Consider the following 17,459-nt stretch of genomic DNA (forward strand, 5'->3'; position numbering starts at 1 on the left):
AGGAGGGTACCCACAGTTACAAAAGTCGGGTCAGGAGACAGGAGGGTACCCACAGTTACAAAAGTCGGGTCAGGAGACAGGAGGGTACCCACAGTTACAAAAGTCAGGTCAGGAGACAGGAGGGTACCCACAGTTACAACAGTCAGGTCAGGAGACAGGAGGGTACCCACAGTTACAAAAGTCGGGTCAGGAGACAGGAGGGTACCCACAGATGCAGTGAGGTCAGGAGACAGGAGGGTACCCACAGTTACAAAAGTCGGGTCAGGAGACAGGAGGGTACCCACAGTTACAAAAGTCGGGTCAGGAGACAGGAGGGTACCCACAGTTACAAAAGTGAGGTCAGGAGACAGGAGGGTACCCACAGTTACAACAGTCAGGTCAGGAGACAGGAGGGTACCCACAGTTACAAAAGTGAGGTCAGGAGATAGGAGGGTACCCACAGTTACAACAGTCAGGTCAGGAGACAGGAGGGTACCCACAGTTACAGTGAGGTCAGGGGACAGGATGGGACCCACAGTTACAGTGAGGTCAGGGGACAGGATGGGACCCACAGTTACAACAGTCAGGTCAGGAGACAGGAGGGTACCCACAGTTACAACAGTCAGGTCAGGAGACAGGAGGGTACCCACAGTTACAACAGTCAGGTCAGGAGACAGGAGGGTACCCACAGTTACAGTGAGGTCAGGGGACAGGATGGGATCCACAGTTACAACAGTCAGGTCAGGAGACAGGAGGGTACCCACAGTTACAGTGAGGTCAGGGGACAGGATGGGACCCACAGTTACAGTGAGGTCAGGGGACAGGATGGGACCCACAGTTACAACAGTCAGGTCAGGAGACAGGAGGGTACCCACAGTTACAACAGTCAGGTCAGGAGACAGGAGGGTACCTACAGTTACAACAGTCAGGTCAGGAGACAGGAGGGTACCCACAGTTACAAAAGTGAGGTCAGGAGACAGGAGGGTACCCACAGATACAGTGAGGTCAGGGGACAGGAGGGTACCCACAGTTACAACAGTCAGGTCAGGAGACAGGAGGGTACCCACAGTTACAGTGAGGTCAGGGGACAGGATGGGACCCACAGTTACAACAGTCAGGTCAGGAGACAGGAGGGTACCCACAGTTACAGTGAGGTCAGGGGACAGGATGGGACCCACAGTTACAACAGTCAGGTCAGGAGACAGGAGGGTACCCACAGTTACAAAAGTGAGGTCAGGAGACAGGAGGGTACCCACAGATACAGTGAGGTCAGGGGACAGGAGGGTACCCACAGTTACAGTGAGGTCAGGAGACAGGAGGGTACCCACAGTTACAGTCAGGTCAGGAGACAGGAGGGTACCCACAGTTACAACAGTCAGGTCAGGAGACAGGAGGGTACCCACAGATACAGTGAGGTCAGGGGACAGGAGGGTACCCACAGTTACAACAGTCAGGTCAGGAGACAGGAGGGTACCCACAGTTGCAACAGGCGAGGGCAAATGTCCAAGGAATCATAGCAATGTGAACAGCAAACCTGGGGGATTATTACTGGGAGCCAAAGCCAAAGCCAACAGGCTGTGTTGAGCTTCTATATGTGGAGAGGAGACTCAAACCGGCATCAATTCCATGCAGTTTCCAGAGAAAACCACACATCCAAATGTCAGTGGTTGTTATGACATATTTAGCCAGCACCCTCTGAATGTGACATCCAGGTGGACACTGAAGGTGCCTTCAGTCTTACAGCTGATTCTCACACGTGGAACGGAGTGCCGTGGACAGCTGTTCTCACACATGGAACAGGGTGCTGTGAACAGCTGTTCTCATGCATGGAAAGGGTGCTGTGGACAGCTGTTCTCACACATGGAACAGGGTGCTGTGAACAGCTGTTCTCATGCATGGAAAGGGTGCTGTGGACAGCTGTTCTCACACATGGAACAGGGTGTCGTGGACAGCTGTTCTCACCTGGAACAGGGTGTCGTGGACAGCTATTTTCACACGTGGGACAGGGTGCTGTGGACAGCTGTTCTCACCTGGAACAGGATGTCGTGGACAGCTGTTCTCACCTGGAACAGGATGTCGTGGACAGCTGTTCTCACACACAGAACAGCGCTCCGTGAAACAAAGGTGTGGCGAACAGCCACAACTCATTCATCTAACCTCAGTGCCACCACAGTGTCAGAAACATTAAAAGACAATGTAAATTCAAAAGACTAAAGGAGGGTTGGAGAATGGCTCAGAGGTTAAAAGCACTGCCTGATCTTCCAGAGGTTCTGAATTCAATTCCCAGCAATCACATGATGGCTCACAACCGTCTATCATGTGATCTGGTGCCCTCTTCTGGCATACAGGCATATATGCAGGCAGAACACTGTATACATAATAAACATCTTTAACAACTACAAAAGGCTAAGGGAATTGTAATCTGAAGTAAGCAATGTGTCTACAAACAAATCACTTCTGACAAAACCAATTGCATTTTTGATAGAATTGTGAAATCGTTCCCTTGCGGGGTGGGAGTTAGATCTGAACGTTATCAAATCATTTGTAGATTTCTCATGCAATTTTAAATAATTCAGATTCGACTTAGGCACCCGCAACCACAAAACAATTCAGTGAAAACTGGCTGAGAGCCTGGAGAGAACCCGCTGATCACAGGCAAAGCTCCGAGCGGAGCTTGATCAGGGGCCTCTCCATGTTCAGAAACTTCATTAATATATTACAGTGTGTGATGGAGTAGACAATAAAAGTACAAAGCGATAGTCGCCTGTATTTGGGGGGTGTATGGTGCTCCTCTGAACAACAGTTCAAACAGAGGTGTCCCATACCTGGCCTTGGGGGTTTTACTTGATAGTCTATTGTATCTAGGAGAGGCATTGCCTCTCTTTATAGGGAGATTCCATTTAATATCTCTCTCTCTCTCTCTCTCTCTCTCTCTCTGTGTGTGTGTGTGTGTGTGTGTGTGTGTGTGTAGCTTCTATATAGAGGGTTTCCATTCAGGTCATTTTTCTCACTCCTTCCTTACTTCTCTCTCTCTCTCTCTCTCTCTCCTTTCTTCCTTGCTTATTTCTCTCTCTCTCTCTCCTCCTTCCTTCCTTCCTTCCTTCCTTCCTTCCTCTTTTCCTCTCTCCTTCTCCTTCTTTTGAGAATGTCTCACTCTATACCCCTGGCTGTCCTAGAACTCACTCTGTAGACCATACTATCAGGGACTAAAAGTAATCAACAGCCTTATCCAGCTGTGAGCCTTGAGAGCTACAGAATGACTATCCTGGCAAGCTATTCCCGTGGGTGTAATAGTGTCAGGAATGTTATGGGACTAACCAACCACTTTCTGATGGAATTTACAAGATGGAGATCATGCCTGGTTAACTAGACCAAAAATCCGTGGCTGCCTGTCATACGCCCTAGGGGAGAATCTGCTATCACTATTCAGCTAAATGTACATAGTATCAAACCAGCTCCTGTTGGCTTCTCAGTCTACACACAGATCTGTGGGTCTCTCAACTTAAGTTTCTTTCTGCAATAGATGGTGAGTAACACATGCCGCCTCCAGCAGGACAGGACTTGACCTGACTAGAGGTGTCAGGGAATGAAAAAAAAATGAAGAAAAAAACAAATGCATTTACAAGTGGGCTATGCACACCCAAATAGAGCCACACCAACTATGAAATGACCCAGAACCTCAGTGAGTCTGTTTTGTACAACCCAGAGGGAAGGAGTTGGCTAGTCTTGGTAGGCACTGTCTGTAGGCAAGCAGTCTCAGGCTGGAGAGGGAAGGAATGGCTGTTTGCACACACTGCCAGCGTTCACACTTGGACCAGAGGAAGGCTTTGCCGTTCTAAGCCTGACCCATACAGGAAAGGCTTTGTGAGGTCCGGTGGGTCTGAGGTCATGCCGGTGCCAACAGTACCCTCCCTGCAGAGGCTCAGGGATTGTCCAGGGCTTCTTCCTGGGCAGAAAGACGGTGAGAGCCAGGGAGGTGGTTGGCCGCAGTGAAATGGTGTTTTCTGGACTTGGCAGGGCCTGGGCACTCATGGACACACAGCAGCATGCGTGAGACCTGCACAGACTCAAGCCAGATAAAACCCAGCTTAGACGGGGAAGCCTTTGAAGTTCCACCCGAGCTGGTTGCTACTGGAGGAGGAGAATCAGTTTTCTTAGGTAATGTGGCCCCTGAGCGTGTACGCATGCTCCAGCAGAGGATCCCGCTCTGTCACGCTCATCTTGTTCTCTTGAGACAGAGTCACAGGACCTGGAGCTACGCTGGCAGTCAGTCAGCCCCAAGGATCCTCCTCTCTACGCTGCTCAGCGCTGGGGTCACCAGGCTACAGAGGCCACGCCCCCTTTTAACGTAGGCGTTGGGAATTCCGACTCAGTTCCTTGTGCTTGTGCAGAACGCTCTTCCCTACTACCATCCTCCACCCCGCCCCAAATGTTAATTGTGATTGAACTATGAAAGCAAATATGAAAGATATGGAATTGAGGAAAAATATTCTAGGGTAAAGAGCAGGGAAGAAAAGTGTAAGGAATGCAGCGTCTGGTGCCCGGGTGTCTTCTGAGGGTTCTGGTCCCATGAGCTGGTCCCGTGAGCATTACACAAAGTGGCGTCTTCTGGGGGATCTGGTCCCTAAACATTAGACAAAGTGGCAAATCTGTAGGAAGCCTGGAAAGGGAATAAAGTTGAGAAGCAGATCATCACCCCTTATCAAAGTCATTATCAGTTAAAAGTTCAAAGCGGAAAAACCTAAGAGACCTCCATTTTACAGACAGCAGCCCGAGACTGGAGATTGGGTGACCCAGGGTGACCCAGGTGTTTGGAAGGAGCACCACCTTCCCCTTCAATGCTCACTCCCTCCAGTCTGTCACAGTGACCACGCTTTCACCCTGCTAACCTCTGTCATTGTTGAAAAGTCTGCAGCCGAGTGCTAGGGTTCGATTCCTGCCTGTGCTTTTCTGACCCTAACCTGTGCTTCTCACTCGCCCTGTTTCCTAACCTGTAAAATGGGGACAGTAACAGATCTGTCCCCAGTGTTGTTGAAAGGACTGTCAGATGATGTCTACAAAATGCCAAGTGCAGGCGATGGTGGTCATTAAAGTATTCAATAAGTTCCCATTAAAGTTTTGAGTAGTTGTCTGAGGAGAGCTTGCAGCTTTCCTGGCCCCCATGCAGGGCCCAGGGATTGAACTCAGGTAGTCAGTCTTGGTGGCAAGCACCTTTTCCTGTTGAACCATCTTGCTGGATCTCAGGAGCTTTTTAATTTAAGACATCATAGGACTTGGCCCTCAAGTGTTTTTTAAGTTATAACATAGCGGTTTTGGGGGGTTTGCTTTTGTTTTTCAGCTGCTTTCCTGGAAACAGGATCTAGGGAATCTGAATGGCCTTTCTAGGAGACGGAGTTAAGAAGCATTTTGTTTTAAGTTGTTCTTTGGAAGACACAGTAAGCTTGGCAAGGTGGTGCACAAAAATAGCACAAATAATTCCAGCACATGGAGTAGAGGCAGAAGGATCAGAAACACAAAACCGTGCTTGGCTACATAGAAAGTTTGAGGCCAGCCTGGGCTACATTAGGCCATGTTCCAAAAATAGACTGGGAAAGACAAAATCAATGACGAATGCATCCTAACATTTCAAATGCAAGATTACAGTATTTGCACATAAACTTTTCTTTTTCCTGTTCCCTCTTTTCCCCATGCAAGAATCTTGTTTGCCATTGACGGCAGGAAGGCTGGACTGGAAATCGCTAGCATTTTCTAGTAGGTACTCGCTTGCTTAGTCTCACATGGTTCCCTCAGAATCACAGCCACGTTGCTGCCAACAGCACGACCATTGAAAGAGCTTGAGGGTGATTGGATTTTATTCCTTGCATTTGCTTTTTTTGGGGGGGGATCTTCCCCGTGGGGACTCCACAGTCAAATGTGTTGAAGATCGTCTGGAGCGCCCTTGCTGTGTAGTTCTGCCATTTGAGTTTATTCGCTGCATGCCGTTTTTAGGGATTTTTTTTTCCCTTTACGATCTGTTTTCCTCTAAATTAAATCTATAAAATCAGGTGCAAGCTGGGTGTGCACCTGCAAGCCTAGCAGTCAGGAGACCGAGGCCGGCAGGAGGCCACCCTGGGCTGCAGGGAGACCCTGCTACCACCTGTATGAACAAAGTTTCAGGCCATTGTGAAGGAATGAAGGTTGGAAACATGCCAGGCTGTGGCTGAATTCACACTTCACAGACAAACACCAGGCTGGGCTCATTCTTTCTCTACCTTAAACAGCCGTGCTATGAATCCTTGTACATGCTTCTGCCTCCCCAGCATTTCCTTCAGGATTCATCTCTGGTAGTAGTGGTACAGAGTAAAGGAAAAAATCGTCTACAATTTTATGAAAATCTGCCGTTTCTTCCTCTTTATTTTGTCTTCCTTTGCCAGATGTTTGCACAGCTGCTTTTCTGTGGGAGATATGGTAAATTGATGACTTTTTATTCGCATTCTCTCATGGCTTTAGACTGTTTTTTTTTCTCTAGATAACTAACAAAACATTTATTTCCTGTTATTAGAAGCTATGTGTCAACTTTTTCATATGATAAATACTACAAATATTTTTTTCTTCCAACTTACTTTATTTTCAGTTTGTTCAATATGTCTCTTCCCAAGCAAAATATTTTTATTACAGCTATTCATTGACTAGGGTGGGCTGGACACGTGTGTACCACATGAATGTGGAAGCCAGAAGACAACTTGCGAAAGTTGATGCTCCCTCTACTACGTATGTCTTGGGGTTTGAACTCAGATCTCGGGCTTGGCGCTAAGCACGTTTACCTGCTGAACCACCTTGCTGGCCCACAAAATACTTTTATTCCTACCTAACTAATTTTTTTTTCTCAATCTATCACCTGACTTATTGAACCTAGTTCCTTTCCAACTTTGGCCCACCCTGGACATCTTGGAGTCTTGTGGGGGTAAAAACGTCTGCTTTTCCCAGGCTCACTTGTTGAGAACATGTAGCCACAGGGGGCTCAGCAGAAAGCAAATGATGGCAGCTGGGCGTGGCATACAGCACCGTGTACTCTGGAGCCTCTAACTTCCTTACGATTGCTAACAGGTGTTCAATGGTGTCGGCAAGGAAAAAGTTCAAGCTGGGCCGGTTACAGGCTCTCCAAACTGGGTCTTCCTCCTCTAGGCTTCTAAATAAATTGATACATTGATGCAGGTTTACTAAGCACCAAGGCTTACACTGTGGGTACCGGTAAAGCAATTCATGGCATAAAACTAGATAGACTTCTGACACATTGTGGGGCTCCACACATAGGGAGAGCAGATTACATTCGCTTCCCCGGAGTGAGCTAATTAAGAGAATTCAACGAGAGTTCTGTTACCACTTCAGCTCTTCTACCTTCATTTCCTTACAGGTGCATAGCAACCGTGTAGCGCGTTCGCTACTCTTGGTTTTTAGATGTAAATCTCCAACTCCACCTCAGAGAGGAGGTTTGTGGCCTACATGTGGCAGTCTTCTCTGGAGATTGTGTGCGTGGCTTCGTCTTGGACCACTCCATCTAATTTCCTATCATTTCGGCAGCGTCAGAAACAGGAGCCCTTGGCCGAAATGCTAGCGATAGAGGGCAGCTTGAGCCCAATAATTTGAGATCAGCTTGGGCAACGTAGTGAGGCCTCCTGTTAGAAGCAGTGAGTTTATTCCACATTTATGATGTACTTTCTGTACGGTTTGGAGTCAGTCTTCCTGTGGTCCACAGAAAGGAAACAAGTCAGAGCTTGGAGACAGTGTCTGAGCATGCACCATACACTAGGCTAAAGGTCATGGGAATAACAGGAGTAGGGCAGCCTAATGTTTACACAACACAGCCCCACTCCTGGACTCTTGAGGCAGGGAAGACTAACGGGTCACCTTGGAAACTCAGTGGTTGTCACAGGGACCTTGAATCCTGGGTGGCACTAGGTGACAAAGAAGACTCAGGGAGTAGGAAAAGTAGACATTGCACGAGTCCCAGGTGCCCTTGCTCTCTCTCACCCCTGTTCTGGCACCTCTGTGAGCTAGAGGACTCTGGCTTTCACACTGTCTCCTTCTTTTTGGTCATTTTTTTCAAAGGTGCATAACTTTGGAATCTTCGTACCGCGAGAATCATATCCAGAAAAATCACTGAAACTTTCAGTTTGAGCTAAAATAGCGGGAATTTGGAAAGTAATGTCCAACCTATTGTTGTTAGGTTATCGCTGCTACCCTGATGATTTTGAAACAATGCGGGCTAGTGGCTGGGGAGAAAGCTCAGTAGTTAGGGGCACCCGCTACTCTAGCAGAGGACCCCAATTCAGTTCCCAGCACCCACATAGTGCACAGCCAGCTCTATGTAACTCCAGTTCCAGGGGGTCTGGCACCACAGATTCCAGGGGATTCTGGTCTCCACAGAGGCTGTACACATTTGTAGCACTCACATACATGTGGACAAAACCCCTAAACACATTAAATAAAAATAAATACATATTTTTAAAATGCAAACCAACAAAAATACAGCTGTAGATTAAAACTCAGGACCTGCACCTGACTCTGAAAGCACAAGATCATCACACTCCACCTCAGGGCTGAATACCAGAGTGGAAAATGGTGCCATTTTATTTCTCTGTTAAAGGGAATTTATCTGAATTCAGAATCCATGGAAGCAACCTGTTTAATCTAAATTATCCAGGCTGTGCAATGCATGTGCCATCAATGAGGACTTGTGATCTTTTTGTCTTTGTACGGTGCAGTTTAAGTTTCATTTTGTAATTTTCTGAAAGGCGTCAAATACCAATAGCCTCTGGCTGCTCGTGAAATATTTATTTAGAAAATATTCCATCAAATATCCAAACAGCAGCTGAGCTCATAAATAATTGAGAACTGGAAAACTGAATTTTGCTCTTGTGAGCAGGGTGACGGTAGGGATGGTACCGTTCCGAGACCCGAAGGCAAACAGCAGGAGGGGACTGGTGAGCCAGGAACCTCCAGCGCAAATGGCCCCGCTTGGTTTTCCAAAAAATTTGCTTTGGGACCAGAATGATTGTTTTATCTCATGATTTCTACAAAACGGCACACGTGTCTGCTCCCTTGGTCTCCTCCTTTTCTCAAGTTGATAAGCAATGGCTTGAGTCTTTAGGGAAGGGTGCAGATTTCCTTGGCATTGGCCAATAAGCAATTATCTTCGGGTGGAATTGTTTGTAGATTGTGCTTTTCATATTAAAAATTTGAAATTGGGTTTCAAGTTCAGGGTCAGTTATTTAGAAAAATTCAAATACTCTTAAATAAAAAAAAATTCTGCGTGGGAGAAGTGGCTCTGAGGGTAAAATCCCTTGCTGCCAAGCCAGGCAGACTGCCTTAAATCCCCAGAACCCACATAGTAGGAGGACACTCACGCCTGAAAGTTGTCCTCTGACTTCCAAATGTGCACCCCAGACGGCATGCACTCCATACATAGGAGAGCGGGTAAATCAATATTAAAAAGTGAAGGAACAGGAAAGGAAAAAAAGAAAAGCACAATCTGAACATCTGTAATTCAGTCCCTCTTCAGTACAGGAGAAGGTTTGCTGTACTTGCCTGGTGCACTGGCTGGAAGCAAGCCCTTGAACCCTGCGAGGACTCTCAGCTTTTTTCCTTCTCTCTTCTACCACAGGCGCTGGCCTTGAGGGGAATACTGTTTCCTGTATAAAGGAGCAGGGGACAGGGAGCCAGGTGAGAAGCACACAATTAGTCTACAGCAAGGCTGTCCTGTTGCCCAGCAAGGGGTTTTCCTTTTGTGCTTTATTTATTGTTGATAAGGTTCCACTGAGCGGCCCACACTGATCTTGAACTTGAAGTACTCCGCCTCCAGCACATTTCCCTGACCTTCAATTCTCTTCCCCAGAGTAAAGATCTTCTTGAAGTTATGGGCATTGCAACCCCACTTACGGCTGCCAACTTCTCCCAGTCAGAGATGTCACAGGTTAGAGATTTTGTGTGTTTTAAATCCACACATATGATGATTTGCAGCACACACTGAACATATTTATCCATATCTGTACATATGGCTTTGGTTCTTTCATTTTCATGGCTGGGTAGCATTATTCTATACAAAGAAGTCATTGTTTGTTTATCTATTCTTTTTTTTAATTTTTTTATTTTTTTAAATCTATTCTTTTTAACATTATTTTCTCTTTATAGAAAAATGTTTCAGCAAATACCTTGCACATGTCTCTCCTGTGATACAGGTGTCAGAATTTCTCCAGGACCCCTCTTCATGATCTGAACACATCAGTTACATGTGACTATTCCGTCTCTGAAATATTGCTCAACACTGAGAGCTTCAGATATAAGACACATATAAAAACTCAAAGACCTGGTCCCAAAATCTATAAAATACCTCATTACTTTTAAATAATGGCTAATGTGATTTGATTACATGTAAAGCAGTGTGGAGGTCTATGAACACAGCGCAGTTGCCTACTGAGGCCGGAGGCATCGGATCCCCTGTAGCTGGAGTTACAGGTGGTTGTGAGCTGTCACGTGGGCGCTGAGACCCGAGTGAAGGTCTTCCACAAGAACAGTATGTGCTCTTAACCATGGAGGCAGCTCTCCGGCCCCCCAAAGCAAGTTCAAATAAATGAGAGAAGAGGGAAAATGAAGAGGTCTGCTGTGGGACAGTGGTGTTCTATCCTGTCACTTGTATTTTAAATAAACGCTGATTGGCCAGTAGCCAGGCAGGAAGTATAGGTGGGGAAACTAGGAAGCAAGTAGAGGTAGAGCACTGAGAATTCTGGGAAGAGGGAAATTTCAGTCTGCAGCCATCACCCAGATGCAAAGGAAGCCAAACACAGAGCAAGCAAGATGTGACTGCCTTGCCGAAAAAGATACCAAGTCACATGGCTAACACAGACAAGAATTATGGGTTGATATAAGTTATAAGAATTAATTAATAAGTAGCCTGAGCTACTGGGCCAATCAGTTTATAATTAATGTAGACCTCTGTGTGTTTCTTTGGGGCTGAATGGCTGTGAGGACCAGGTAGGACAAACCTCTGTTAACAACAACTTGCAGGAGCTGATTCTCTCTTACTAACATGTTGATCCCAGGGACTGACCTCAGGTGACTGGAGTCCTCAGATTTCCCAACAAGCCCCTTTGCCTGCTGAGCAATCTCGGCCCTATATTCTAGATATGAGCCCCTGTCTACAGAAGTACAGAAAGCAAAGATTTCTCTCCCTCTGTAAGTTGCCTGTCCACTCTGCTTATTGTTCTCCTGTTCCTCTTTTCAATGTCATGCAATCTCAATGTTAACCCGTGGGTGTTTCCCACCTTAGAGTCCTGCTGAAAACTTTGTTGCTTGTGTCTGTATCTCAAAGTGCTTTTCCTACGTTCCTCTGTTTCAGCACTTCAGATTTTAAAGTTTGTAATCCATTTTAATTGGTTTTTCTGCTATTCTCTTTTCCATATGCATGTGTATGTGTGTATGTGTGTATCTGTGTGTGCTTGTGTGTGTATGCATGCATGTGTATGTGCAAGGCACGTGGGTGTGTCTGTGTGTGTCTGTATGTGCTTGTGTGGGTGTGTTTATGCATGCATGTGTATGTGCAAGGCACGTGGGTGTGTCTGTGTGTGGGGGTGTCTGCATGTGTGTCTGTACGTGCTTTGTGTGTGTGTGTGTCTATGCGTGCATGTGTGTGCATGTATATGTGTGTAGGCCCAAGGTTGGTGTTGGATATCTTTCTCGATTGCTCTCTGTAAATGGATTTATTTCCTCTAGTCCTTCATCTTCCTATTGAAATGAGTTTGGCATCTGCCCTGCCTCCACCCACCATCCCCCACTGATGAGGAAGTTTTACATTCTGTGTCTAGTGTTTTGTTTATCACTCCTAAAATTTTAGCATGCTATCTTATCGTCTGACATAACTGCATGTTTATTCAACCCCTGGAGAGACAAAATGACTCTCATTACCCCGCTCTGATTTCTACTTATTTTCCCCATTTCTCTATCTCTCGGGTTTCTACTGTACAGTCAGTGACTGTTTTGTTAGCTATAAGCTTAACATTCATTCACAATCGTGCCTTGCTTTCCACCCCCCCCCCAGGGTTCACCTCCCTGCTTTCTACAGCACGTCCTTAATCAGCTCTTCAGCAAATCCACGGGCAGAGGACTCCCTTACTTCGTGCTTGCCAGTGAAGAACGGATTACACATGCCCTTTCCCCCCGACACTTCTAAGTCCCTTTTCTTGTCGTCCGGCTTTGGGTCATGGTCACCAGCCCATCCTGGCTGGAATGGTGCTCCTTGCTGCTGCCCTAAAAAGGTCAGGGTCCTTGGAAGCTCCTTGGTCCCAGTAAATGGGAAGAACGTTTTGTCTCACCATGAACGTTTCTGTAGATCAATCTAATGAGTGCGTATTCTTTTTTTTTTTCTTCCTTGTACGTACTCAAATAAGAAGGAGATTATATGATGAAAGCAACATGGAAAGAGTTTTTCAAAATGGAGTCTGGAGGCCCCACAAAGGGGGGCTGTGCTTATTACGCCTCCAGCTGCTGCCTGAGAATGTGGACTCCGCCACCTCTGCTTTGACTACGGGCAGCTGGAACTGCTCAGGCAACGGGACAATTACTTCACGGCCAGAGGCTCAAGATGCTAATCAAGAGGTCACCGGACTCTGGTTTCGCGGGTGCTTTTACTGTGTGTGCACATTCTTTGTCTTGTGCGGTCCCTGTTGCTGCTTAGCCTTCAACGCCCCAGCTTTTCTGATTTCCCTCGGACACCGAAGCCGAGCTATACAGAGCTAATCAGAGCTATCCCTAGCTCTCCTTCCACAAAAGCCTTCTTTCTCCTTCTGTAGTTTCTGAATTCAGACAGATTGCTGTCTTAAGTAGTCTGTATTTTTACTGTTGAGAGTGTCTCTTTGAACTGGAGGTGGGAGATAAGGGAATAATATGCATGCTTGAAATCCCAGCACTTGGGAGGCCAGAGTAGGAGCTCAAGGTTTTCCTCAGCTAAACAGTGTATTCAAAACCAGCCTGCGCGACAGGAGACCGCCTCCAAAGCTTCCCGGCCACTGAAGCTGTTTTCCTCTTTCTTTTTCCCATACATCGCAATGATTGTCAGCACGCTAGGAAGTAAGCCGAGGGAAATAGAACTAAAAGGAAGAGATGCTTAATGTCCAATATGCAAAACTTCCTTGGATTCTTTGGGTACTATCTGGGTTTAGTTATTAGCCTTCTCTCTGGAGGAGTGGGGACGCCCTTAGCGACCGCCTGTTAGAAACATCTTTCTGGGATTTGCTTTACTCTCAGCTAATTTCCCTTTTTCTATCCCCGACTGCTACCCTTGTCTTCTGACAACCTGGTGCTTTTCCTTCTTAGAATTCCCGTTGTTTAGTGGCCCGAATTACTGTTGGTCACTTTTTGCTGTTGCGACAGCATGCCTGAGCAAATCAACTTAAAGACGAAAAGCCATCTTGGCTCTCGGTTGTGGAGTTTTCCTCTCATGGTTGACCAGCTCTGTTGCTTTTAGGTTTGTGGCAAGGCAGAAACAGCACGGTAGAGCAAAGCATCTCATTCTGAGGTGTGGTGGGAGAAACCCGGAGCACGGGGCAAAATATTCTCCCAAAGGCCGGCCTCTGACTAGACACGCCTCCAACCAGGCCCCGCCTCCACCACGCCCAATTGCTCTAGTAGCTAGAGGCCAACCTTCAACACACAGCCTCCGGGGACATTTCAGATTCAAACCACGGCAATACCTAGTTCTTTTTAGCCTCTCTTGTTCAATACTCACCATCAATCAAAGGCTTGGATTTTCAGTTTCTACAGTTGACTATGTCAAGTGTGGAGCCAAGTTCCAGGTTGCAGAAACTTGTGGACTTTGACTGACTTCTTTCCTTTTTGTCTTGGCCTTGTATACTCAATTTGCTATTTTTCTCTTTGCTTTCATTTTGGTGAGTTTCAGAAGTCAATATGAATGCAACTGGTTAATTGTTCTCATTTTACCACAATCTCTGACTTATATATAATAATTTTTTCTTTCTAGAGGTTCTGTTTAGATTTTGTAAAGTCTGGAATTTTTCCATCCGACGATATTTTGGTACTATTTGAGAAAATTATTCAATTATAAAACATTTTAAGTGTGGACGTCTCTGCTAGCAGCCTCAGGTACTACCCAATGACAGTCTTAGCCTTTAGTTTAGCGGAAGTCAGGGGTATATATATGTTGGGAGCCACCTGGAGGCACAGGTGGTCCTGCAGTTTGGAGGTAGCCATGTGGGGCTGAGCACCCTTGCCTGCACCCTTGCTTGCACATGCTCAGACCAGCAAATGGCATTAACCAATCAGGACAGCGTTCAAGCCGCTCCACCATTTAAAAGCAGCTGCCTCGGGGCCCAACGCTCTCTCTCTAAGCTTTCTCTCGTCCCTGCTCTATCTTCCCTTCCCCCAATTTTCCTCAAGGGAATGCTCCAAATAAAGATGTGACCAGAGAAGGAATTCTCGTTTTTGGTGGCGTTCATTCCTGCTGGTCAGGATGGCCCCCCTCAACTGGTGCTCGAAACCCCGGGATGCTGAGGGACCCTGACAACTACGCCGGGGGACCCTGAGAAGGAAGCGCCCAGCAACGTGCTGAAAGTCCGGGAGAAAAAGCCGAAATCAGACACCAGGACACAGAGAGCCGTGAATTTCAGAACTCTGAACACGTGGAGCGGTGAGTGACGTCAGTTGAATCCCCCAAAAAGGGGAGGAAAAAGAATTTCAAAGTATAGGCCTAAAAAGAAAAGAAAATACAAAAAAAAATCAAAGTTAAGGTATCTGAAAGAAGGTACAGAAAGCAACGGGGAAGAAAAATCCCTTAAGTTCAGTGCAGGAGGAATGTAAATAAAAACAACAGCAAAAAGGGCGAGGTTTACGGTTGGGAGATCCGCGGCTTCCTCCGCGCGTACTCGCTGATAAGAGACTGGGGCAACAGTCTCGTAGGGAGGCCCGTTTGATCATGCGTGAAAACTGCCTTTCCTGTTCTTAAAGAGCCACAGAGCTTTTGGAGGTGATTTTCGCCTAATTTTGTTAAGAGAGCTCAGTCTCTGGCTCTCACGTACAGAAAACTTGAACTTTGTTTGAGGAAGTAGCCGGCGGTGGTGGCGCACGCCTTTAATCCCAGCACTCGGGAGGCAGAGGCGGAAGCTGCGTGGTGAGCAGCAGCGCCACTAAAGACCTAAAGACAGAGAGGGGCCAAACGCTGAACCGCGTTTCCATAGCAACATGGGCGGGCGGAGGAAGCTCACTGGCGGGGCCACGTGCTGAGTGCTCGTCACTCCCCGGCCCCTGGGAAGGTCTGAGACTGGGGCCCCCCGCGGCCCTAACCGGGCCCTCCACGCGCGCACCGGCCGACCAGCAGGAGAGCCCCCCCCTTCGCCGGAGCTTGAAAAAGACTCACAGCCGGCGGTGCGAGTTCATTGCCTGAGGTGAAACGGCGAGCCCGCGCACGGCCCGGGGCGGGGCCATGCGGAGCACGCCATAATGGGCCTCAGAGGCGGAGTTGTGGCAGCCGCCGCCGTCCGCTGCTGCTGCTGCCGCTCACAGCCACGGTCGCCAAAAATTCAGTCAGATAAAAACATTTGTCGCCAAAAATTCAGTCAGATAAAAACATTTATCCCCCAAAAATTCACAAGGTCCCTTTGTCAGCAGGAAGTAGTCAGATCGAATGCCGACGTCCATTTTCCCTCAAAGAACTGGTCCTAATTATCATAATAAAGGCGCGTCAACCTGGTTACCATTACCTATTGCCTCTGGCAACGGGTGGAATAAAACAATGCTACCTAGAGGTTTTTCCATCTGAATAGGGGAGCTGGAGAGATGGCTCAGAGGTTAAGAGCACTGACTGCTCTTCCAAAGGTCATGAGTTCAATTCCCAGTGACAACTGTTTTGGTTATTAGACAAAGAGGGGGTCTACCAGTGACAGCTTCCCCCAGAGAAAGGATTTCTCTTGCATTCTTTACACTTAATTTTTAATTCAAAATTTTGCTGGTACAGGCAAACAAGATTTGCTTTTTGAAGCAGAGACCTACAGGTCTCTAAGTTCAAAACCAGCCTACTTCCAGTACTGATTGTGCTGAATTTTTACACTGAGAGTTTTTAGTACTCTTAAATGTTTATTTGGGAGGAGAGTTTTGTTTATGTTTTTCTAGGAATGCTGACATACATCTGGATGCCAGCGAGACCGACCAGAGAGATAAAGAAGATGACCCAGTGGATGCTGAGTGTACTGCTGTGGAAGATTCATGCGGAGGCAGCAGAGATGACCTTCTGGGCGGTGCCAAGAGCAGCTATTTCACACCATCGACTTGAGCAGCACCCTGTGCAACCTCTTATCTCTTAACAATTTTCTGACTGACTCTATTTTGCCTTTTCCTTCCTTAGGAATGGGTGGGAGCAGAGATATTCTTGGCATGCTGTGTATAGGTGGAAGAGCTGTATGTCTTTGATTGGTGTGCTACCTGCTAGCCCAAGTGAGGTGGGACAAGGTCTTTGTGGCACAGGCTTTGGCAGCCTTGGTATGTGTATCCTCACCCCAAGTTTGACTCTCAGCTTCAAAGGAGCTCATAGGCAATTAGCCATGCATAGCCTTAGTACCCTCTAGGGACCAGATAATCCCACGGTATAGAGGAAGGTATGCATAGGCGGAGGGTGTGCAGACACAGCCCTAGCACTCCCAGGGTAGTGTCCCATTGCACGGGAAGGGTGTGTCTTGCTTTTCTTTTCTTTAATCAGTCCACACATCATGAGGTGGGGACCAGATTGGAAAATAGTTTTGCCTTATTGCTCTTAAAGACATTAATAGGGGGAGCTGTTGGGAGCCACCTGGAGGCACAGGTGGTCCTGCAGTTTGGAGGTAGCCATGTGGGGCTGAGCACCCTTGCCTGCACCCTTGCTTGCACATGCTCAGACCAGCAAATGGCATTAACCAATCAGGACAGCGTTCAAGCCGCTCCACCGTTTAAAAGCAGCTGCCTCGGGGCCCAACGCTCTCTCTCTAAGCTTTCTCTCGTCCCTGCTCTATCTTCCCTTCCCCCAATTTTCCTCAAGGGAATGCTCCAAATAAAGATGTGACCAGAGAAGGAATTCTCGTTTTTGGTGGCGTTCATTCCTGCTGGTCAGGATGGCCCCCCTCATATATATACGCATTCAAAAGGAATTTTATTCTATATTCATATTTATGTCACCAAATGTGTGGATCTTCTCCACCACGAGAGATTCCCCAATTCTCTGAACCCTAAATTAAATTTGACCATGGTTTATCTGGAGTTAGCATCAGAGCCCGCAGTGGAAAGAAGGCTCAGTGTAGTCCTTGCAAGGTCAGAGAATGGCATGAGATTAAGGGACTGACGTCAAATTGTTATTTCTTTGGGGTGAGGATTAAAGCAGAGAGAAACGTCAGTATAGCACAAATGATACAGGCCTGTTGGGGAATTTAGTTTTGCTCTTCCTAATCTGATCCCTCAGGTATGACATA

General features: G+C 47.1%; 1 long non-coding RNA gene and 1 pseudogene across 1 annotated transcript; both read left to right on the forward strand.

Moving 5' to 3' along the window:
- The first annotated feature begins 9,594 nt into the window (after positions 1-9,594).
- On the forward strand, positions 9,595-17,068 carry LOC125407295 (uncharacterized). The gene is made up of 4 exons (XR_015735690.1): positions 9,595-9,681; positions 9,854-9,931; positions 12,053-16,460; positions 16,733-17,068. It is a non-coding gene; the product is annotated as an uncharacterized LOC125407295 (long non-coding RNA).
- LOC148119007 (Nuclear RNase P) lies at positions 15,215-15,431 on the forward strand (annotated as a pseudogene).
- Positions 17,069-17,459: the final 391 nt, after the last annotated feature.

Source organism: Myodes glareolus, chromosome 19 (assembly GCF_982192425.1).
Source record: "Myodes glareolus chromosome 19, mMyoGla1.1, whole genome shotgun sequence".
NCBI lineage: Eukaryota > Metazoa > Chordata > Mammalia > Rodentia > Cricetidae > Myodes > Myodes glareolus.